Below are 26,263 nucleotides of genomic sequence, written 5' to 3'. Positions count from 1 at the left end.
ACTCAGTGTAATGCTTTTATTTTTTTATCGTTTTTAATTCCTTATTGAAAAATGCTTACATAATTTAATTGGTGGAATAATAGTTGGGTCGGATGAAACTCTGTCACACCTTACAACAACCGTAAATAACATCAATTTGAATAAAAACTTAAACTATTTTAAACGTTAAATTAACATTTTTTTTTTATATAACGGCTCCTAATACCACGACATAGGAAAAAATGTCGTTCGAACCCCGACTCAGATTTACTTTGTTATTATATTTCAAAAACATTTTTTTATAAAGTAAATTGAGGTTTGCGCTTAAAAATACCGCATGGAATTCAATCAAACTTTAACTTTTATTTTGGATTCTAGCCAAATTTTAAATGGAATGAAGCAACAAGCCACATTGAAAAACCCTTACGGATTACAGAGTAAAAATTAACGTAGAATTCATTAAAATAACGACATTCACTGCGGTTACTTACAGTTTACGTAACACGTTAGTCCCAAGCTACAGAGAAATACTTAATTTGGTTAATAATAAATTATATCAACGAGATTAATTGCACGATTAATAAAAACTTTTTTTCAGTGCTTTTTTATAATTTACATTATAAATAAAATCCTACTGGAAGCTAATTTCAGCTCAGATTCAATCTCTTTGGATCGTCACTTAACGAAATAAATTAAATGTAGATAAATAAAACTTCCGCCTACGGATTGTAAATTAAGAAAAAAATAAAATCAAAATATGCTCTATATACGTTGACCTTTAAAAGCAATTTCGTATCGTCATTATACAAAATATTAAAAAAGTAAAGCTACCACCGGTCGGCAAGAAACTTACCCTTACTGGTTAGTAACCCTTTTTGATTACCCTTGTACATATAATTAGCATATCCGAGTTAATTTAAATGTATTAATAATAATACAGGAATAACATCCTGCATCGAAATCAACTAGAGCTAACTCCACGTTTTCATCGTTCGCATACAAATATAGAAATAATAAATACAATAAATATTTGTCTTACACAGATAATAAAACCTTTTTAATAAATACTGCTTGCTCCCAAATAATAGCTGAATATTATAAATATATAATATACAATACGAAAATTGTACGTATACGAATATATATTACAAAATCAGTATGAACAAATATAACAACAAATCTGCCAATTCTATTACATATACCTTCGCTGTATATTTAAATGTCAGAGTTCACGAAAGCTTTTAAATAAAATACTCGCAGAAGATCATTAGTCTACGTCGTGCAAAATTGAAAAATGTTATCGAGGAGCGCTCTCAAATAACTTAATAAATTAACTTGTAATTAATCTTCTGGTAATATGATCCTTTAAATAAACACTCCAACACATAACCATCGATAAGCGAATCATGTGCGATACTATAAATAAGAAATATTTGATTGTACATTAATTCACTTTCAATAAATCAATCAGACACCTGCTCAGCTAACGCAAGGCGACCTCGTAACAAAATCATCTTTAATGTCGTAGCTGTCATAGCATCTGCGACCGAATAAAATAACAACAAAAAAGATTGCTCAATCACATTAATGTGACTGTAGATTTGCTCCACTTTATCATGATTGTTATAGAGCCCTAAAATTATTATTTTACAAATTATTTTCGCACCAATATTTGAAATCTCGTTTGAATTTTGATAACAATTATATCATCAATAGTAAAAGGTATCAGTACTCTCCTCGAAATACTAAAAATAATAATAATAAGAAAAATTGACTATTATGTTAATAGTCTTTTCCAATATAATGTTTATAATTATTTAATAACATTTTATTATTTTCTAATGATTAATCTATATTTTATAGTCACTTGTGTTATAATAGATGATATTTTACGTTAAAATAAACGTTTATTTTTAATAGCTTTCATAAAAACATTCAACGATACTGATAAAAGCTTTCCCGACAAGGCCAGATAAAATAAAAATGTTTACGTCGCTGGCCGTGTCAAGTTTACTGGTACGGATTTATTATGCAAGTTGTTTTAACGACTGTAGTCACAATATTTAGAGGTCAAACAATGTTCGGTGTCCGAAATTTACGTGACTGCTGTTAATTCGTTTTACTGAATTATTTAGTAAAAGCGTGCCGGTATTACAAATACGTTTTCAGAGTTATTTCGAGGATGCCAAATTAATATGGAAATATGTATGTCGTAGATGAACTGGAAGGTCATAGATAAATGTTCTATGATCATCGACTTTGAGATCAATGTCCATTCAATTCAATTCCTAGTTTAATGGTTTTTAATGGATTATTTCGCCCATGTCACGTAGGATGAAGAAGACACGAAATATTGGTACGGTTGAAGAGAGATCAATGTTAATGTACGACTAATCATTTAACATCAATCTACCTTCGAATTGTTCCGATATAAGGTTATATGCAATAAAGATGACCAAGAATGCATTTATTCCGTCACAAAAGTTTTCCACTTTAATATATAGTTGAATCACAACATAAAACAGACTGGTTTAAACTTAAAACTTTTGTAATTTTATTTAACGAAACTTGTTACTTCTGTTTTTATTTTGTGCAACGTAAATTCTTATAAAACATAAAGTAATATTAAATTTTTCACTAATTTTCATAGCGTTTTTTTTAATTTACTTCATAAAAAAACTCTTCGATATCACTTTAACATATGACTAATAAAACATACTTATCGATCAAATATTGGGCCTCAAAAAAATTCTATTCAATTCACTAATAATAATCGTCGGTCTATTATTTATATACAGATTTACGTTATGTTGTACTATGAACACGCTGGTATATTATGTTTATGCTTTGTAAATATGATTAATGTGAGTTTTAATTTGGTTAAATAAATATTTTTTATATATAAGCCCGATACTTACGTCGAGAATTGATTTAATTTCAAATGTGTAGGAAATAAGAATATTGATATTCTTTTATGTTAAAACTAAACCGAAATAAATAAACTTTAAATAAATAAAAGTTTTTATATAGCACTGTATAGTTTTTTAACGGTTTCATTCCACATTAATTCCGCCAATATCAACTAAGAACAGTTTTTTTTTTCTCTTACGGTTTGTTTCCTGTGTATCATTTGAGCGCAAACTATTCTGCCAATGTCACGTGTAAATGAAATTAGATGAACAGTTATAAATCTATTTATCTCTTTCTGATACTAAAAAAATGGTCATATAAAAGAAGTAACCAAACTACTGTCTAACCATACAATATAATAATTTGTATGTTTAATATGTATATTGTATTTATGCGTATGAAACAATAAAATAAACAACAATACAAAATAAATTACAATAAAGAACAATACTTCTTAATAAGGCTTTCGATCAAATTTGTTGTAAGTTAATATAACTTCGGACGGAAACAGTTTCCCCGAAACGATCTTTTTTTTGTATATTGGGTAAGAACAAGATATCGTATTACATAGAAAACAAGATAATAAACAGCTATGCTTGTTTATTTGAATACATCGAAATAATTTATTAACCAATTTCGTACGCCAACAGAGGAATGAAAATATGCATGTATAAGGAAACCAATTTAAAAATCAAACACGTACAAGTAACAAAAGTATTTATATACTACAGTCTGAAAGAAGACGCATATATTTTCAGTCAGTACGACTACGTTAGTTGAATACTGAATTTTAACCTGTAAAATAACACGCGGAGTATTTCTTCCGGTTTCACTCATAATATACCAAGCTTATGGACGAATTCATACATTTCGATAGCTAGAAATTAACGTTATACTATAAAATTGACCAATTCATGTCTAATTAATAATGTGTAAAAAATAATTATTAAAATTAATAATATAATTAAATTCAAAATTACCAGTAACTTATCGCCAAAACACTGCAATATATAGTATTGTTGTATTTCGGTTTGAAGGGTGCGTGAGCCAGTGGAACTACAGGCACAAGGAACATAATATCTTAGTTCTCAAGGTTGGTGGCGTATTGGCGATATGATGGTTAATATTTCTTACAGCACCAATGTCTATGAGTGGTGGCTACTACTTACCATTAGGTGGTATTTTTATGAATATAATTTATATATAAAAAAGTATTATTAGTACCTTAACTATTTAAATAAGAAGAATAGATTGTCCTAAAATATATACATATAGTATGCGAGTATATAAAAATATTTTAATGTTTATAGCCACTTTACTAATCTACGTACTATATCGGTTAAGTGACTTTGTCTTCTTTCGAATGTCAAATTGGCGATGACAGAAAGAAAGTGAGTATTTTACTATGGATCGCTTTATTATTTTTATTATGAAAATGTGTTACAAATATTTTGAACAAAGACCAATACAGTTTATTTAGAAATTAATCATCTTTAATAGTTCGCATAAGAGAAATATATAATTTCAAGAACTATTTTTAGTAGTTTAATTTATTTTGTGAAGTTTGAAGGATTTCGACCCAAATACTAGTCTGATTTCAAAAAATATTTTGCAGCATTGTTAAAGTGCAAAAATAGTCCGTAAAACAACCATTCTTTGAAATGGATCCGGAGCCATAAACGGAAAGCAATCCGGCAAACTGGACTAAAACTCATATATTTGAAAAAGGCATATGTGATCGACCGTTGTGCTCCAAACATTCACGTCGAGAGAATTTTGCGCATTTGTAAAATATATTCAAAAATCTTTAATATCACTCAAATTTAATTCAAGGAATTAATATAAATCACATACATCTAAAGCATGTATCTTTATTTTTTAAATACAAACACTTTATTTATTTACACAGACACTGTTAGGTTTGGTCTAATTTATTTTTTTTATATGGAAGAGGGGAGTCACCGTTCACAAATCCTTACCAATAACTTACTAGGTTCTGGTTCCTGGCCCGTTATAGATTAATCCCTTTGTATATAACACAATAAACATTTGTATTATTATTAATTATATTACAAAGCGAGTACCATGTTCAAACCAAAAAAAAAACGGAATGCACCCATATGTGAAACATTAACGTTATTGAAAGAAAACATTCTTTAAAATCAATAAATTCGCTGTCGAAACACTTGGCCCTTGGAGTAATGGTGCAAAAAGCTTCATCAAAAGTATAACACCTCGCCTTATTGCCTCCACTGGTGACAGGAGGGCTGGTTCGTTTTTAGCCCAGAGGATCGGAATTGCGATTCACCGGGGAAATGCTGCTAACATTCTTGCCACCATTCCATTCGGTCAAGATTTATACAGTGACTATTTTTAATTGATATTTGTATATATTTAAGCACTTAATGTTATCAATTCTTATGTTAATATACTATTTATAAATTAACATTTTATAAAATAAATAAAACAATGTTTCGGTAATAATATAATATATTTTTTATTATTATTATATTGTAGAACAATAAATTATAAACACGTCACATACACACACACACACACACACACACACACACACACACACACACACACACACACACACACACACACACACACACACACACACACACACACACACACACACACACACACACACACACACACATACGCGAGAGACGTGATATACATATCATTAGCCGTCGCCGCATGCGACTTAATCTTATCCCCTTATAACGTCAATTTATGTTTCACATCAAAACTGTTGAGTACATCTACATACAATATTTGTTTATATTTATCTCGAAAAATATCGTATCCGTGCATTTAAGCTGGTACTTACGAACTTACGAGTAGTATTACGTATATTCTTAGTATTCTTTATGATTACACAGTATGGAAAGTCCCGATCTAGTCTTTGTTCAATATTATCTGAGAAAGTTTTTAATACACTGATATAACCATACAAAAATTTAACAAGTCTTCTGAAAGTATTTGAATGAAAATAACTGGCAGTTTCAAAGCTGCAGAAGAATCCTATTTCTGTCAATGTACATATAAACATAGTTACTATATGCTTATACAAACACTTTTAAGTTAATATTTCAAAAATATAAATTTAAATAATAATTCGATTAACAAAGCTTGTTATGCCATTCTAATTCAGTACAATTAATTAGATATTTGTTTTTTAAATTTTCATTTCATTTTAATAAATCGCCCATTATATATACAGCATTTGAGCCAAATCGTTAGAGCCAGTCCAAGATATACGAAATTAATTTATACAATAATTGCTTATTAATATTATAAGATTTTATATTTGCTAATAATTCAACGGGCGGGTTTCAAAGTGAACTAATGTTAATGTTAAAAAGAACGTGATTAAAAGGAAATAAAAATCCGAAGTCTAGATTATTTTTAATGGGTTAAAATAATATTTTATTTGTCACAAAGCGGGCGCGCGTATTTTGCTCAAAAATAAAAATAAGGGGAAATCTTATTCCTTAATTTAATTTTGAATAGATTAATAATGTGATTTAAATCTTCTATAGACTATATTGGAACTAACAATACCTTTGACAGGAAGGTCGAGTGAGGTACCAAGGCTCTATTGTACCGTGCCCTAATTACCATTTTATCGATTAATAGAAATTTAAATGTTTTATTATTTAACCATTTTAGTTCCATTTCGTGCTCATTTCTTATAGAAATTCGATATTCATATTATATTACATCACTATTATTTTTACTTGTATTATTATTTCTTGTTCTATTAATTTCGTATTTTTTTTTTTTATATTAGAGGTGGCAAACGAGCAGGAGGCTCACCTGATGGAAAGTGACTACCACCGCCCATGGACATCTGCAGCCATATGTTGTAAGCCCAAGCTCACACATTCTTAATTCTTATACAGAATGATATTAATTAAAGGGACGCGCCTTCTTGCGTGAATAGATTTATATAATTTAAACACAATCTATTATTTAATAAAATATATAAAAAATTGGACTATACCTATATAGACATCAATGAATTCCTCGAAATTGTAACGAACACGTTTCTGCAAATACATACTATTTGAAAGTTATTGTGTCTTCGTCTACGTCTGAAATGTTTTTTTTTTCATATTTATGTTTACATGTATGACAATAAATACGAAAATGTTCCAAGAAAATAGCCAAAATCTAAACGTTCGTGCATGTTCAACAAACGTTCGCGTAACATAAATACAGATACTAAATTTTAACTATAAATTTAACAGTGGAACGACTGATTACTAAGCGCTGGTTGTTACGTGATTCGTAAATTACACAGTATTTATGGCTGTTTACGTAATACGAACGGTACATACATCCAACTGTTATAGTTCAAAGGCACGCTTTGTGCGTGAACATCGTAGGCTTTACACAAACGCTCGAATGCCCGACGTTAGATATAATGCACAATAGGCAATCACTCCTCGCTCGATCCGGTTGATTCAAGCCCCTCGGGAAACTTGTATTTTTTTAATATATTACACTATTTCTCAGTGTGAGCCTGTTGTTATAAACATTTCGTTTAAAAATCCAAAATTTTGACATTTATATGCGAGGACTATATGTGTGAATCTCAGGCAATAACTTCAATGTAGGCATCAATAAATAATTTTGAAAGTCCGTGTAAACATTAAACACACTATATAAATAAATTTTTATGTTAATTTTATTTACTTTAATAAAGTATTCGTTAATGATTTTTTTAAATAATCAATTAAAGTTATTATTTTAGAATGTCGTGTCTTTAAGTTATATGGGTTTGTATAAAATACAGGTGCCATTTAATTTTTTCATTCTCATGATATATTTCATATATATTTCTTTCGTCCTAAACATATAACACCAATTTTGTATTATTTATTATTGAAGATAAATAATAATACGATTCGAAACGTATCATTTCTCAAATAATACATCAACAATTTTATTATACTGATATATCTTATGTGAAAACAATTTCGTCCTCCATCAAAAACATATCATATTTCATTTGAAAGGAACCTACTAGCTGTATAAAGTCCCCGACATAAAACGCAACAGGTGACACCCTCATTTTTCAAACTTCAGATCTTATTGTGTCGGAGCCTGTTGCAATAACGGCTTGAAGCGATCTTTATAATGGAAGAAAAATTGTGAAATACTCATTCAAATGACGCTTTTTTCAGAAGACGATTATGAAGCGTCCTACTTATCGTCAATAGTAAAATATTTTTATTCGTATTTAACTACAGTTGTAATGAATATATTTGAAAATATGCTAGTTAAAGTTACGCACTTGGATGTGTTTTTGTTCTAATTTCAACGTCAGTTTTGTATGTAGATTTTATGTATACTGTTGTGAATATGAACATATGAAAATATCTTTCAAGCTGATGCTTGACTTGCGGACGTGTTATTCAAAATCCAAACATTCTTTATTCAAGTGGGCTCATAAAGGCACTTTTGAATCATCATTTTACAGTTTCGAATTAGATGTAAAACTCCTACCGGTCCGGAATACTAATATTAAGTTCACCCTTTTTTACCTTTAATATAACCTCGTATTGAGTCATATGCCTTATTAATCAATTTCTAAACCTGATCATATTGTGATTATTTTAGAACAATGATATCTTAATATACTACTAATGAATATATTTATTAAACAAGGAAATTAATCCTTAACAAAAAATATTGTAAGAATATTTTTTCAAAAATGTAAACAAAAATTAAATTATGTATAGTAAACAGAGAGCTTTATTGTATTAAAGTAACACTTACTCTAACACCGTAACGTTAAAATCAGTGAACAATTATAAATACAGGGGAAAATCTATACTAATATTACAAGTGTGAAAGTAACTCTGCCTGTCTGTCTGTCGCTCTTTCACTGCCAAACCAATTAACCGAATCTGACGAAATTTGCTATGAAGCAAACTTGAACTCCAAGGAAGGACATGGCTACTTTTTGCCTAACGCATGACAACCCTTAAAACGAGCGGAGCCGCGGGCGACAACTAGTAAATAATAAAATTGAAGCACTGAATTATTATTAGAAGACAACATTTAAGCATTCCATGTTCCAATGTCATAATACAAATTAGAATCAGTTAACAGAATGCCTACTTAATAATTCCTACTATCCATAAAGTTTATAGTCTATAGTGAAATGTGAGGAAAAATAATTGAATTGAACGTAGAACATCTACGCCTCTCTATTTCCGAAATTGCAGCTTCATACTCAAATACCTGTATTGTCAATACAAGAATTTGTCACAAGCGGAAATTGCTTTATTCGGGACAATGGTCAAAGTACACGTACAACATATTACTTTCTAAATCAGACAACCTTTGTTTTATTCTCATCATATGGTCATATTTGTTCTTTACTAACGTAAAATAGAATGTGTTTCAAGCAGAGTAAAATGACATGTGTTTATATGAAAAGAGACTGGTCACAGATTGAATTTTTTCAAAGTAATTATTTATAGCAGCATTCCGACTTATCTTTTTTTTATTTCAGTTATTTAAATATGCAATTAACAAACGAGGACAGAACAAATAGAAAAAACTCTAAAAAAAAAAACATCAAATTTTCGAAGTACACGATTCCGGCTTCTTCATCACGAGAAGAATTATAAACACAAATTAAGCGCATGAATATTCAGTGGTGCTTGCCTGGGTTTGATCCGGAAATCATCGGTTAAGATGCACGCGTTCTAACCACTGGGCCATCTCGGCTCTCATACATTACACATTTACCAACAAAACTTAACATTATCCTCCTACGTTAATATAAATAAATCTATATTGTGATTGAATTAGGTGAGCTTAAGTAAATAAATAAATAACTCTACATTGCTACGTAACCTGTTGTGCCATGTTTACATTCATCTAAAATAATCATAAATAAAATTACAAGAATTAAAATAATTGTCAATATTTACAATTAAATGAAATGAATACAAAGGGATTAATTAAAAACTAGTAAAACAAAAATATAAAGCAAGATAGTGTTTTATTAATTTTATGAACAAAGAAAGTCTTCGTCTCGCTTTATAAGAAAGAGAACTCCATTCATAAATTAATAATTTTAAAAGCTTTTAATGAACGTCTACGAAGTGTTTATGTTTAATACTGTTTAGATTTCAGTCTTTTGTTTAAAACACTAATGTAAAAGTAATAAATAATAAAACGCAAACGCATTTTGTGTCAGAAACGTTTCACTGAAATTTTATACAAACAAAGGTTCTATTTAAATCGAGGTAACAGAGTACGTTATAATTGCAGGTATTTTATGATGCTGAATTCAGAACAAAAGTGTTTTGATATTAGAAAAAACAAATATAACCCAAGGCAAAGACGTACATGTTTGTGAACTAAACGGTAAACGAAAATGTATTCAAATTCGACCTTGAAATTTTACTCTCATCCGTCAAGACAGGTTATTTAAAAAAGCTTGATTTTATATTTTAGCAAAGAAACGCAAATCACCCTTCAAACTACTTCTAAATGCGTTTAATCCTTTGGGATATTGCGGCGTGCTTAAGTAAGGTTCAGGTGTAATGTAGTCTCTTGTAATCCCTATTCGTATAAACGCAGGTCACGTCACATAAAGTCTGACCTCGAATATATAAGTGAAATAGAGCAACAGAATAGCATCGAGCCGAAACTTGGACACTAAAGGCTCAAGGCTACTTTCTTGTAATATTTTATTATTAACTAGTTATCCGAAGCGACTTCGGAGAGAGTTATTTCCGAATTTACAAATATATAAATTATTAGTCCCGCGAGACAAATAATTTTTCTAGACATTTCTAGACTACACTATTATCTAGACATTATCATATTCTATTATTTAATAATATGTCTATTTGTTGTAATCAACATCGGAGCAGCGTGTTGAAGTAACCTCCTAGCCTTTTTCATTTAAATAGAGGAGGCCTATGACCAGCATTCGGACATTAACAGCATATTACTCTTTATTCTTATTGTTCGGTTTGCGTAATCCATTAGCACCCTAAAAGCATCTTTTAACGACTTCAATAGAAAACATAAAATTTCTTTGCTACAATCAAATTAAACATGATTTTATAATTCACTAAAACTTTCCATGATCCAACCAATTTCTGAATCCAACGTTTAACTTAGAAGGAGTTAAAGGAGAATCTTTCAGACAACAAAAGATATTTTTCATTGTACTTTTTAGAGTCGCTTACTATTTATTGCTTACTTTTTTGCCTCTCAGTCATCTCAGTCTCTTGTCACTGAAGTCCGCTAGTCGCTTATTAGAATGTAAATATGAATAGACTTAGATAAAACCTAAGTAACTTTGTAGCTAACCTAGCTCAACTTGGTAGTAGGACTTGTGCAGTCCGTATGGGTAGGTATCACCTTCTCAACAGATTCCACCACCAAATGGCCATACAATGCTGCAACGACAATAACGCTGTGTTCCGATTTGAAGGGTGAGTGAACCAGTGTAACTACAGGCACAAGAGACATCTTGGCTCCCAAAATGATTAGCAAATTGGCGATGCATCGAATGGTTAATATTTCTTACAGCACCAATGTCTAGGGAGGTGCCGATCACTTATCAACAACACCAGCGGCCGCATTTGCATGTTCGCCTAACTATATCTATATTAATAATTTATTAATTGCTTTTAATCAATTATAGATTGTTAGAAAATAATTATTGTTTAGTCGGCAAAATTCTTATAATAGAGATGATTTCGACATTTAATCCATAAAATCCAATGCCATGAAATTCAACAGGCGGCCATGTTTGACGTTTACAGGTGCGTTTCAAATAAAATTTTCGTGTAGGAGGAACGTAAGACTCGATGGAAACTTATCCACAAATAAATTATAGATCATTCAAAAAATTATAATTCCGAATCAATAACATATATCCGCAAAATTCGGATTGATTGATATTTCGTTACATAAAATCACGTTATGAACCTGGCAACCATTACACATGTACTGCCTACGGTACTATTAAGAACTTTTATACAATGACACCTATCAAAAAAACTGCAACGCAGTATCTTAGTAGTCTATGAGTGTGAAAATTGTAACTACGCAACCACGGTGAAATAAAGGTTCGAAATTTGAAACATTTTTACTTCTAATTTTTATTTATTTTACCCGAGTAAAGCCGCGTTTTCATCTAGAGAAATAAATCAGTACAGACCAAAATCATTTCATCGCCAATACGTTAGTACTATTTAGTTTCTCTACGTGACCAAGGAGGTCAGGTCAATTCAGGCTTTATTTTATTTTGTAATGTCTCTTATGGCAACCACTGGCAAAATTATAGTAGAAAGCTCCATTGATTATAAATGAAGTAAAATAAATTTAAAGTAAAAACACACATACATATCTCAATGTCCAAAAACTTCTGACCTCTAATGTTATGAACTTTTACCACACTGCCTCAGATCAGAAATAAACATATAGCACAATATAAGTTAATTTATTATCGAGCAACATAAACCTACAAATCTATTCAATACATAGGACAGAAAAATACTTTAAACATGTATCAGTTGTGCTTGTTCTTTTAACCTGTGGTATTCGGGTACAATCGTTAAATTCATAACATATTCTATTATAACGATTCGAAGTCACTGACACAAATTTAATACCCCTATCGTCAATAGATTATTAAATCAATAATCGTGAGTTGGAGTAGCTATACATTGAATAGCGTCAATCTTAATGAAGCGTTAACACGGGTACTGGGTTACAGTAATAAAAGAAAAAACCGGCTTTCCTTTAATCTTTTATATAAATGTTACGTAATAATATTATACGGAACAGTATTATGTTTATAAGTATTTGAAGAAACCTGACATCAAGATTCGGAGTGCGCAAGTGCTACGGATCTGGTAGTAGTTTTTATATTCATTACCTAAATAGCCCGATCTTAATCGGAGGAGGTGGTTTCAAATTCAGGCAAACACAACAGAATTTTCACAAACTTAATTTGTTTTTATTGAAACATTCCGTGTTCGGTGAAGGCAAACATCGAGAGGAAACCTGCATGTGTCAGATGATATTCTGTTATGTATAATCTACAATTTGAGTTATCGGCCACTCATGTCACACTGACATACGTAACGTGATATTTTTAATGATATAGGTAGGCCGACGTGCAAATGGGCCACCTAATGATAAGAGATTACCTCCTCCCATAGCCAATGGCGCTGGCATTTCTTACATCTAAAATGTTATGTAAACTAACCTAACCTATACCGTTGGTTGCCTGGAATAGATCGCTATGTATATAAGGGCGCCAAAATTGTACGTATCTTTTATTACGGCTGGATCTACGTTGTATTTATTTATTTTCTCTGTGTCGTGTACAATAAAAAGTAGGTTATGTCAATTTAATTACACTGGCTCACTCACCCTTCAAACGCAAACACAACAATACTAAATATTGTTGTTTGTTGGTAGAATATCTGATGAGTGGGTGGTACCTACCCAGTCGGGCTTGCATAAAGTAAAACGGTGGATTAAACTCTAAACCATGTCTTCAGATGCATGTTAGTATTATTAATATCCCATTTTAATAATACTTACAATACAAATGCTTACTTTTATTACTTTCCTTAGCAGATTTGAAATACAAGAAATTAAAAAAAAAGTTATGTAGGACTCTGTGCGTTACCTTGCTTCTTTTTATAATTGACTTCATATAAAAGGCATTTATAATATGTAAGGAAGATTTTTCATTCGTGTGAGTTAATTTCAGTCGTTGTAGATAGACTACAGCGTATCTGTGCTATCGTATAAAACCTTTTCACGACTCGGAATCAAAAGAAAACATTCGTTTGAAATAAAGTTCTATAAGAGTTATGTATAGTATGTGAAATATACGACCAAAACACGGACAATATTTTCTAAAGTAATGCCCCAAATTAATTAAGGAATTACTAATATTCCTATTTACCCCTCCTTATAAGCTTATCACTTGTGTTAGGAGTGGGTACGGCGGTGGGTAATAACCCAAGGTCAGGATCGATCCTGCGACTTTTTACATTGTAGCGACTTTAACGATTGCGTTATTGACGCTAAATATTATAATGAAACAATTCATAAGTTCAAACACCTAGAAATATACATAATATATATATATATGTATATGAGTGAGCAATTTATACAGAAAAAGCAGAATTCACAAGTCGAATCACAACATCAAAGTATTAATAAAATTGCTCAATATCCTATACCGGAAGAATAGAGAATACCGTTCCAAGGTTCTACATTAAAAATTTATCACGCGCGGATTCACGACAAAGGTACATTTTTCCGTAAAAGTTTACAACTGAAAAAGCCTGTTCACAATTCCACTTGACACGATAACGAACTGAATACTTATTCTGTACCATTTCTGTTCTAGTTTTACTGGAGTCTGCTTGGAATCTTAACGAATCTCAACTAAGTTATTTAACTCAGATTTTTAAAATATCTCATTTTTTTCATATTTTATTTGGGTTAATTTGCTTAGTTCTTAATTTCGAGCTGAATAACTGAATTGCATTTCAAATTTAGTCATTTTTATACGTTTCATAACGTATTTAAATAGAAAGGTCATGATAAATTTAAATCGGGCTAGTGGTTCGTGATCATCACCTCTAGATTAGAGGTCATCATCTGTAGATACTGGCAATGTAAGAAATGTTAATGTATCATACTCCGCCAATATGCCACAGTCAATTAAGATTTACAAGACAATACAGACACAAATATTTTATCTGTGAACTGAATCTATTCTACAATTTATGAGTTTGAAACACTTCTTTTAGTATGAGAATATCTATATCGTAGGACTTCCCTCTTCCACGGTATAGATTATTTTGATTAAGCAATTATAAACATAGTTAATATTATCTAATAAATAGCGTAAGCCGATTTTTGTCCCAGTGATTATGCGACGATAGCTGCACATAAAAAATCGGTTATGATCTCAATTTGAAGAACTCCAGCCGTAGATGTACAGAAAAACAAAGAGGATTCTTGATTGCAATTTACTAAATTGCTACATTTTAAAATATAATTCATTTTAAAGAGCGGCAAAATGTTACTATTGTAAGAAAACATAAAAAAAAACATCAAAATAATTTGTTATCGATAAACTGCAATTCTAACTTAACCAATGTTTATTATTTGAAATTTAATTTAATTTAAATAATTTAATTATGCGCCAAATGAGTAACTTGCAGTTTACTGTGAAATTAAATCAAAACAAAATCTGTAATAGGTTTCGAATTTCCTAAACAATACCTATTATTGCAGTTAACGGTAGAATAATTAATAAGGTCACAAAGCCCTACTCTCAGTAAATTACCTTTATGACATAGTTTGACTTGTATATATAAAAGATTAGCGATCACATATTATATATAAACATAATTATAATATTAATCAACTTATCGTAATTAATTTACTTACATTCAAAATATTATAGTTGAAATAAAATGAAATTAAATTCGAAACCGTGGTTAGCTGTATCGTACCTGTCTGACCACAAAGCAGTGATTTTAATTAAATGTTTATTTTAAAGTACATAATATTATTTAAAGTACATTACTATGGTCTAAGTTGAAGAGAAAATATGTATTATAAGCTGATAAAATTAAAATATAATTTTAGATAATTTATTATTACATAATCATAATCAGCCTGTAAATTTCCCACTGCTGGGCTAAGGCCTCCTCTCCCATTGAGGAGAAGGTATGGAGCATATTCCACCACGCTGCTCCAATGCGGGTTGGTGGAATACACATGTGGCAGAATTTCGTTGAAATTAGACACATGCAGGTTTCCTCACGATGTTTTCCTTCACCGCCGAGCACGAGATGAATTATAAACACAAATTAAGCACATGAAAATTCAGTGGTGCCTGCCTGGGTTTGAACCCGAAATCATCGGTTAAGATGCACGCGTTCTAACCACTGGGCCATCTCCGCTCTTTTCACTGGGCCATCTCCGCTCTTTTCACTGGGCCATCTCCGCTCTTTTCACTGGGCCATCTCCGCTCTTTTTTTATTTTTTTTAATTTATTATTAGTAATTGTTATTTATTAAGATCCAAAAGATCAGATCAGATCCATCGACGGCTGGCATAACGGTCCGCCAGTAATAATGTTACTCTGGCGGGTCGTCAAACGAGTTGACAGGCAACAAAAGTATAAGAACACTCTCGTCTAAAAATTGATAGTCTCGATCGATGACGGCGCACAGTCTTGCCGTCATTTATAATTTTAACAATAATGTCTAAATACAAACATTGTTTACGGATTTAGGCTTATTTAAGTTTCCACATTATGTACCTTAATGTAAATAATCTTTGCTGGATGAAATACAAATTCAAATTGATTTATTATATAAAACTAAATTGGACACTTACGTATTGTTTGTAAAATTAAATACGGATCGGAAATAAGAGCTCTAAGATCTAGTGAAAGAAATACAGGAGGTACTTTTACATAATTCATTATTATAAAGAAATAGCTAGGCAGCGATTGTTTAGTTCCAATGAAATATTAACGATCTTCCCGGGTATAGTGTTTGGTATACCACGAAGGTTTTACATCCTTTGTATTTATAGTTAATGTCTTGCTCAAATCCAACTTTGTAAGTCTGATTGCATGTATCGTATTAAATTCATATATCTGTTGATGTCCTGCTGACTGATTTCGCCAACGGCAATTTGAATTTCCATTAAAGCAGACCAGATTTTCTATCCCGGATATATTATTATCGATTTTGACATCTGCAACTTGCCAACTAGCCAATAGACCACGAAGACGGTCGCATTTCTCAAATGTATATGAAGTCAATCACATAACAATTAGAAAAGGTTTTTGTCTAACATTATGACGTATGTACTGTTACTTTGTAGTAAAAGTTAAATTAGTTCCCTAGCCACTCCTAGTCACTACTATAAAACAACGAAAGCCATTACCCGGGTTATCTAGAATTCTAACGATACCTTAATTAAGTTTAATGTCTTAAGACAAACATTGTTTACCCATTTAGGCTCAGTTAAGTTGAAACAGGTTATAATTTCGTATTTGATATTCACTGAACTTCGTATCATTATCAGAAAGCAAATTCAGTCTCACGAAAATATAAACGTTATCATGATAAATGTATTTATAGTATAACTAATTTACAATATATTTTTTTAATTGTCATAGCAACAATTTGTACTAGCCCAAGGTGGATAAGGTTTTTATAATGAAAAAAGATATCGCTATGTAGCCATAAGCGATAAGGAAAATTGTACGCTTCTTTTATTTAGGCTGTATTCACGTTTTGTTTATTTACTTTCTCTTTGTGATGTACAATTAAAGTATAAAGTAAAGTAAAGTATGTTTTACTTTTACTGGCAATTTATCTTTATAGAAATTGGTTTCAAAATAGTATTCTAATACAATGTGCATTATTATTATAGATTTAAAAAAAATGATTGTGTTTCTAAAACATTCATCTGATTGTGATGATACCAGCGTCGTCCTGCGTATGCATGAAAATTTTCCAGACCCAAAATAAAAAAGTGTTACTGTCAAGGTGCATGAATATTGACCTAAATGAAGTGTTCTGACGTCATCTGACGTTCGAAGTCTCAGTTAGCCCAACCCTAAACCAAGCGCGAAGATGTTTACATTCAACAATATTTTTTTCTTCGTATAGTTTTCATATAAATATATTATATACAGTGTTTTGTTTTAATATAAACATATTTTGTAGTCCCTGAAGCGATATCAGAACATGTTACTTACTCAAATTAATAACAGGAAAACAAATGAGTATCAGTATCAAAGTTAGGTTATTGAGTTTCAATCTTTTTACAATTCAAACTTCAATATGTTGACATAAATCGCAAATATATGAATATAATGTTTATATTATAGAAAGTAATAATATAAAAAATATGTAATAAAGCCACTATCAACCGATTTATATTAGTCAGCCAGTCACTATATGTATAGAAGTTTTGCTTATAAATCGAATATTTGATCTTTAACTTTAAATTAAGATTGAATGAATGAATCTTACTAATAAAATAAGGTTATGATTATATTTTAGTATTAAATTGATTGTTTTGCTTTCTAATCTATAAATAAATCTATATATTATTAAATTGCGTTAACTTTTATTAGTCTTAAAATAAATGTTTATATATCAGATTCATATTTAAAGTGAAAGATGCGTGTACAAACTTTAAGTTTTCTCTTTTACATATATTTCGTTTTTGTTTCGTTTTTCTTTCAATTTTTGTGTCGCAAGCAATAATAATTAATAATTTAACTATCATGTAGTGTTTGCTTTTCAATGATTTTACATAATCTATGCATGTATATGATTATATAGATGTCTAAAAATGACCAATGTAAAAATCGCTAGCAAACCTTATAAATAAAATCAAAAATAGAATGTTGAAAGTTATAATAACCTAAAAAAAGTACGCAAGTAAGTAAGTTTAAAACAGTGCACACTATCACGTGACTGAGAACTCCAATCAGCGCGCGTTACGTCATTGTGTTAGATATAACTCACGGGACAAGCTGACAAGCTGTCGTATTGTTTGTGGTGGAATTTTTTCTTGAGCTAAATTGCAATCAATGTGAAAAAATATTATAAACGAAATAATTTGTACACGTAATGATTTTCAATTTAAATTAAGATACTTAAAATATTTATGTTATTAAGTTTTAATTACCTCAAAGACGGAATATACCTACAACAAAAAGTTATTGAATGAAATAAACGATTCGATGTTTTTTTATTGAAGATGTAACTATCATCGACATTTACATGAATGTCTATAAAAAATTAACGCGATTTTGTTACAAATAAAAATATTTTTTAAATTGTACATTTCTATCTACATTATGAAAAGTTAGTATTAAAAATAATTATTATTATTGTAAATTTTCTTACCTTAAACAGTTTTAAATTCCAATAATGAACACGAACTCTTCACTTCTGTAAACAATAAAAAAAAATTAGATACGATGTCTTCATTACAAAATAATAATATAATATAATCAATGCATTTTATAGTAATTGTGATGTGCACAATCAAATGCTTCTACAAGCACTTTTGAATCGTCATTTAACAAACTATTTTACGTAAAGCTACCACCGGTTCGGTATGTAGAACCAAACCAAGAAGAACCGGCAAGAAACTCAGTATTTACTCTTTTTCAACATCTAAAAAAAAAAATAATGTTAGTTAAATACAATTATACATGTATGTTATATCTCCTGCCTGGAAGTCAACAAGCATTAACTCCACGCTTTTTTATCATCTACATAATTTTGTATCGAATAATATGGCTTCTTTACCAATGTATTTTTTAATATTTTAAATGATTTGAATTTATGAAACGGCAAAGTTAAAAATGTCTGCGGAATTTTATTATAGAAACGGATACAAAGTACAAACATAAACTTGTTACTCATGTTACCCGACTACACAGGGTTAGTAATTCTTTTATGGAGCAATGAATACGCTTTTACAACAAGATGCCAAAAAACTTTTAAAAAAATTCTATTGTAAGATTCAAAAAACCACTTAAAAACATTTGTGTGTTAAAGGTTAACGAATTAATAGATGATTGCATCCCCTGGGAATGAAACGATCGCCTCGAGGCCGTAACAGATATGAATAAAATTATTCATTGTTAAAACAAATTTCTGACAAAAAAAACCCGCTGATAATCTTCCATTAGTTCTTGTCAAGTCTGAGGTGTTTATTTCTAAGCCGGTGATAGAATTTTGACAATCAACAAGAAACTGTAGTACTTCTATGTTGAATAAAGACATATGAATTTGAAATCAATGTAGACGACTATTTCAACATGAATCTATAGTGTATTAAAAACAAATATCTACGATCCAAAAAGAACCACTCTCATAGTTCTAGTTGACAATTATTGTCATTAAGTGGTAATTGTAGTCGTAAATTAATACTTTTTTCGATTTAACATTAATTGAATTCAATATATCAGTAACTGAAAGTGTATAGGTACATATGTATGCTTATAATTTAATATTTGTTTAACTTTATAAAAACCAGTTTTTATATGAATACATTTCTAATAAATGCTACTTTTTGATGAGTTCTGACAATTGCTATTAAAATAACAAATTCATAACTTTGTATGTGTATATATTCGGTCGCATTCACACCTAATCTGTGGAACTAATTTGCATACAGATTTCGAATACTAATGATGAGAGAAATCACTATTCCCATGGTTTATGCAAATTATATTTATAAGAATCATTCAATATACTGATAATATTTAAAGAAACAAGTCTACAACAATAGGAAACGAATCTATTTATAATATTACTACAATCAAAAATAAATATTTTTTACTTCTTAAAGTATATAGAACAATTTGTTTACTTAGTTTGAATAGACTTCTTTAACTTAAGAGAAAATACTTATGAAACAAAACACTTTTATACCATTTAGAATATAATAAAAAGAAATGAAAACAAAAGAACGGAGCTTAAGGCTTATATATTTTATTCGGTGCAACGAAGTGAAAATTCTTGTAAAACTTATGAATACATTAGACCCTAAAAGGACCCGGATAATGTGACACTTTAAGTTAAATTGTTTCTCCAAATATATTTTGATTTGATTATTTTCGTATTTCGAGAAGGAGGAAGAGGTTTTGGAGCTCGTTACATAATGGTTCTTTTTGTGGGTTTGTTGATACACATGTGGCGGATATCATCCGACACATGCACGTTTCCTCACGATGTTTTCTTCATCGATCGTATATTAACACTACAAAAGTGAAGCGCAGTTATACATAACACTATAATAATAGTTAAACACGTGTTAATTTACTTAAATCATTATATCCAAATTAATTACAGGTTTTGCGAGCGAGACTTGAGTTTACAGGCACATGTCATGTCATTATTTTCAAATTACCACAAAAGAAATAAAAAATTATACGTATATTTTCTTTTAAATAATACAACAAAACGAGGGTAGAAATATCTATGTCCACATATAAAATTCTGTATTCATATATGTAAACACATTGTTAATTGCTGTATAGATGGACCGCGACGGTAAAATATCTTATTAAATATTAACCGATGTCTACCCACTTTTTACTCGTCCCAAATTTAGGCAGCAAGCAATTCCGCCGTTCACACATGAATTTATAATGCACCCAGACTCGATGCCACAAGAGTTCTCGTGGGAACGACAAACAACAGGCTGTTTTTGTTACGGCAATTAATTCAAGAAAAGAATACTTTATAAACAATTACAAATACAATGATTTCATAATATCAAATATTAAAACCTTTTTTAATATATATATACCAACCAAATTAAGTTTTAATTGTCATACAATAATAAATTACTCAAACATTCCTTAAAAAGTTAGTTTAATCATATACAAAAACAAATTAATTTAATTAAACGTGCTAGTGTTTGTCCGCCCAGTACACAGGCCATACATAAAGTAATTTATCCTTATTCAGCCCTGTATCAAGGAAGGGTCGTTAAAGCGGCCCCGGCTAAATTCACACCCTAGTAAATACCGTACAGGCATCTGATTTCATCCCATGCTCATCAATTTACGTGAAGGTAATCTACCAACAAAGACGAAAATATTTAACTAAAGTAGAGAAGCTATTCTGCAAATAATGGATACCTAATCTTATACACTTGTCACGGATAAAAATGTTGAAAAAAAAAACGGTTAAATTATTAACACAGAAATATTTTTAACTAACAAAATATTTGTTGTATTTTTTTAATAATTTAATGTCATGTAAATCCGTAAAAAAAATTGCAGCACTTATTTTTTATTGTCAGATTTAATTTACATAAAAATAGGATTTTGAAAATTGAACTTTAATTATTTTAAATAATACTCGTTAAAAATAAAAAAGGTGCTCCGTACACCTGATAGAATTGTAACCTTTTGTGGCTGCCAGTTTTCATTTAAACTTTGCACTAAACCACCAAAGAAGTTTAAGTTACAAAAAGATGCAAATAAAATTATTTTCATTTAAACACATGACATAATACATTTTTTATATATAAATAAAATACACCAGCAGCATTTTTACATACCCCTTCATATCGTATGAATATCTTTACGTAACAAAACATGATGTGGCTAAGCGTGGTTAGTTAAGCTTGGGATGTGTTGAAGTGCAGCTCATACCGCAAGGAAATTAATTTTCATAATTAATGAACAATCTTCTGCTAGTGCAGAAAAGTAATCCCGTCTCGTTCTTTATTTATAGAACTAAAGGAATTTACAAAGATATTGTACGTATTTAAACGAGTTTAACGCTCTCTACTTTTATTCAGACAAGGGAATGACTTTGTTGAAAATTCTTATAGTACAGACAAAAAATAAAAATGAAATTCTTATAGTATTCTATCAGTGAAGTACCAAGAATTTATAGATATAAAATGCAATACTCCGATTGGTTGACTATAAATGAACTGCTTAAACTATAACTTGTAGAGGCTTCAAGTTTTAATGGAACTTTTGTTTCGTATGTACTGTAAAGGTACAATTAGAAAAGATTCTGTAAAGTATGGTGCTACACTATTAAACCAATAAATTTATTTTTAGCACATAAAAGAAGACAAATAAATAATACATATCATATATGTCTTTGGAATAAAAACAACTATTTATTATAAGAATTGAAAATAATAATTATAATAATTATTTTTTGGAATTAGGTAAACTTGTCGCAATAACAACGACGACCTCCGTGGTCGAGTAGTGAGTACACCGGTTTTCATGAGTACGGCACTGCGAGGTCCTGGGTTCGATTCACGGCCGAGGCGATGTAGAAAAAGTTCAATAGCTTTCTGTGTTGTCCTATTATTATGTTATTCCTACTTACCTTTTAAGCTTATCACTTGTGTTAGGAGTGGGGACGACAATAGCCCAAGAGATCATGATAGATCCTAACATCTATAGGCTACCCGTCAACCATTGCGCCATTGACGATTTTTATTGGTGTTACAGAGATAATATATTTGAAGGTAATACTGATTAAATACATAATTAAGATGAGATTTTTTTATTTTTTTTATTCAGTTATTATATATATATATATATATATATATTTAAATATTTATTTGGTTGGTATTCGGTCACATTTATGATATAAAGTTAGACTTTATATCATAAATTTGGTTTATGTAATGCTTTATTCAGAACTTCGGTTTATGAAATGCGGTATTACCATAACCTTTTACCGGACCCAAGTTTCCTAACAGACCAAAGCTACCTTAAAGCTTAGCCGAAACATGATCGTCATATATAGGAAAAAACACACGTGGATTTTAGTATAAAGTTTATACACAAAAAAACAATCTTTATTGTTTTCAGTCGTTCGTAAGTCGTATGAGTTATTCATTATATTGATTATCTTGAATCATTCAACTTCTAAAAGTCAATATTTTGTTATGATCTATTACGTATTGTTTTCAAGTAAACTGGGAGTAGAATCAACGTACAATTAATTTAACAGTACTAAAGAACAATTTTAGATAAAATAAAAATAGAAACATTGCTCATTGTGTCAACTCATTTATTTTTGGTGTACAACTAATGAAGAATACGTTTAATTTATATATTGACTATATATTGTGAAGAGTCTACCTTTACTATCTTCTATATAATGTAAACAAATTTTGATTTTTAATTCAAATATGAAGCATGTTATTGTTATATTTTTACAGGTATCGAATAGAGCCAATGTAGTTCGGTGGATAGAACGCATATGTCTTAACCAAAGTAAGCGAGTTAAAAATTATAATGCGTTCCATTTCTGCTTTCAATATATCAAACCATGAAACTTGCGCGTTGCGGAGAAACTGTATCATATGTAAATCCCCCGCAATGGAGCAGCAATGGAATTATCGCGTAATCTTTAACTGAAAAGGACTTTGTTCAACAAAAGGTTATTTTACTTTCTTTTATATTACAATTTAAACTTACTTCGAAGTGACAAACATCTTATGCTTCGTTTTACTTCCCAGTATTTTCCCAGTTATTTATCAACTAAATTACATTTATTTACTTGACAAGATTTATTACTGTCTCGCTCACAGAACTTGTTAAATATTGAATTCAAAATGAAACATTTAAACGTAAATATTATTGCAGTATTTGTGACTACATTCAGATCAAACAACCTTCTCTTTGCGATGTTCAGGTCAACATACTATAGACATGGACGGTATCTACAAGATTGTACAAATATTTGATCCGAACGGTAATGGAAAGTTTATCGTGGATTAAGTGTTGTTATCCAACTTCACTTAGGTTACTTATCGGAAAACGCTCGAAAAAACATCACCGATTGTGTCAGCTTCATGGTGATGTTCTACAGTAATATTGTAGAAAAATGTCGAGGATCTCTCGATAAATAACTTTTGTGACACTTGAACGTCTAATCACATAATAATATATATTAAAAGAGCATTTACAGCTCCATTGTGAATATATATATATATATGTAGGTAGTTAACAAGGTAGTTAAGATATAATTTTTAATTCTTAGTGCTCATAGTATTTTTTCAACTTTTTGTAGCGCCGCTTTTAACACTAAAATTTAATTTACCGGTCATAGAACTTCGTGCAGCTCTATCTGTAAAGTACCCATTCATCATTAATCCTATTACCAAACGCCAATAGTTTATCCTTGAATATGTCATATCATGTTTTAGATAGCATGTTATATAGGACGCTTGATAGTTAAAATATCGCTACGGGACTCCCGGTAGATAAGACGATCGGTTATTGAAATAATTTATAATTAAAGGAAAACCAATAAGAATATATTAGTATATAAATAAAACCGTTTTATTAAAGTTTCGTAAAAAAATTTTTTTTAATAATATTGCAACAAAATAATCTCGAACGTTTGTCATGATTTTTTAAATATACTTATATAATTTTAATTGAAATAATAATATGTAGTACTGCTTTAACTTTTAAATGCGTTTTTTTTTAAATTGAAATAACATGTATGAAGTATGATTATTGATTCGGTTATCGACACCGTGTTGTGGCACTCCCGCCACTTCCGTCTCGTGGCGTGGTGAGGCTAGCTGGTACTGCCTGGCACGGAGAAGCGCGGGATTTTTAACTGGAGAGAAAAACTGAGGACGAAGGACGGATTTGCTGTTAAAGTTATAAGTAATATATGTATCGAGTGGTTTTAATATAATAAAAGTTAATGTTATGTGAGTTGTTTTATTTTACGTTTACGTTAAACGTTACACGCACACAAGAGAACGGCGGCGTAGAGGTTTAACTACGACATAGGACACCGCCCTGCCGCTAGGTATCACGACGCGCGAGTCGGTTTTGCCACAAACCATTTGAGCCCATTAGATATTTCATATCCAAAAACAGATTTTCGTTACATATTATGTATTCAATAACATACACGATGGAATAAATTAACAATTAACTATTAAAACTAAGTCTTTAGTCGTAAAAGAGGATATCAAAATATATATATATGTATATATATATATGCCCATAAAAGATTAAGGATTTAAATTTGCATATAGATATACAGAATAAGGATATCACTTAAAAGCTTTTTAAGTGTACAAAGTACATAATATTTACAACAAAGGTCCAAGACAAACATTCGGCTCAAATTTCTAAAACAACTTCCCAATATTCAAGTGTATATTTAGGATTTTCTTTCACACTGTATATTAATGTAAAATGTAATAGAAAATTCTGTAAAGTACTGTAATAAGATGCGAGAATCAATACAGATGTTCATACTTGATGCAGATATAAAGAGCTGAAAGGTCCAGAGATTAAAACACGTGATTTTTATGCTCAGCTGTCAACGAAAAACATCGCGAGGAAACATGTCAGTTGCAAGTCGGTTAACGGTTGTTGATGTTGAACGCCAAACAGTAGTACTAAGTATCGTTGTGTTCGGAATTAAAGAGTTCTTAAGCTAGTGTCATTACAAGTAAAAGGGACATAACATCTTTGTTCCCACGGTTTGATAAAATTTCTTACAACGTCAATGTCTTTGAGCAGATATGATCACTTACTATTGTATGCCCATTTGCTCGTCCGCCTACGAAAGGTTTAAAAAAAAAGGTTAAAAATCTCAACAAACTTATACCATAATAGCTGAACCTGCGGCTTTACCCGCGCGAAATTTATAAAACACAATCTTCCAATCCCCCTTTTACCCCCTTAAGGGTGGAGTTTCCTAAAATCCTTAGATTGTCTACGTTCTATAACCGACCTGTCAAATATCAAGTTCCACTTTCTGAGATTTCG

At 30.3% G+C, this 26,263-nt stretch overlaps 1 protein-coding gene across 1 annotated transcript in view; it reads right to left on the bottom strand.

Moving 5' to 3' along the window:
- Nucleotides 1-18,883, bottom strand: part of LOC113399937 (slit homolog 1 protein) — a 67,839-nt gene extending 48,956 nt beyond the window's left edge. Inside the window, exon 1 of the mRNA XM_064215494.1 lies at nucleotides 18,864-18,883. The gene's annotated coding sequence lies outside the window, so the exon portion shown is untranslated. The remainder of the gene's footprint in view (nucleotides 1-18,863) is intronic.
- Between the last annotated feature and the right edge of the window lie 7,380 nt (nucleotides 18,884-26,263).

Source organism: Vanessa tameamea, chromosome 8 (assembly GCF_037043105.1).
Source record: "Vanessa tameamea isolate UH-Manoa-2023 chromosome 8, ilVanTame1 primary haplotype, whole genome shotgun sequence".
Lineage (NCBI taxonomy): Eukaryota > Metazoa > Arthropoda > Insecta > Lepidoptera > Nymphalidae > Vanessa > Vanessa tameamea.
Note: the sequence above shows the minus strand (reverse complement) of the source record. Positions and strands in the feature narration are given on the sequence as shown.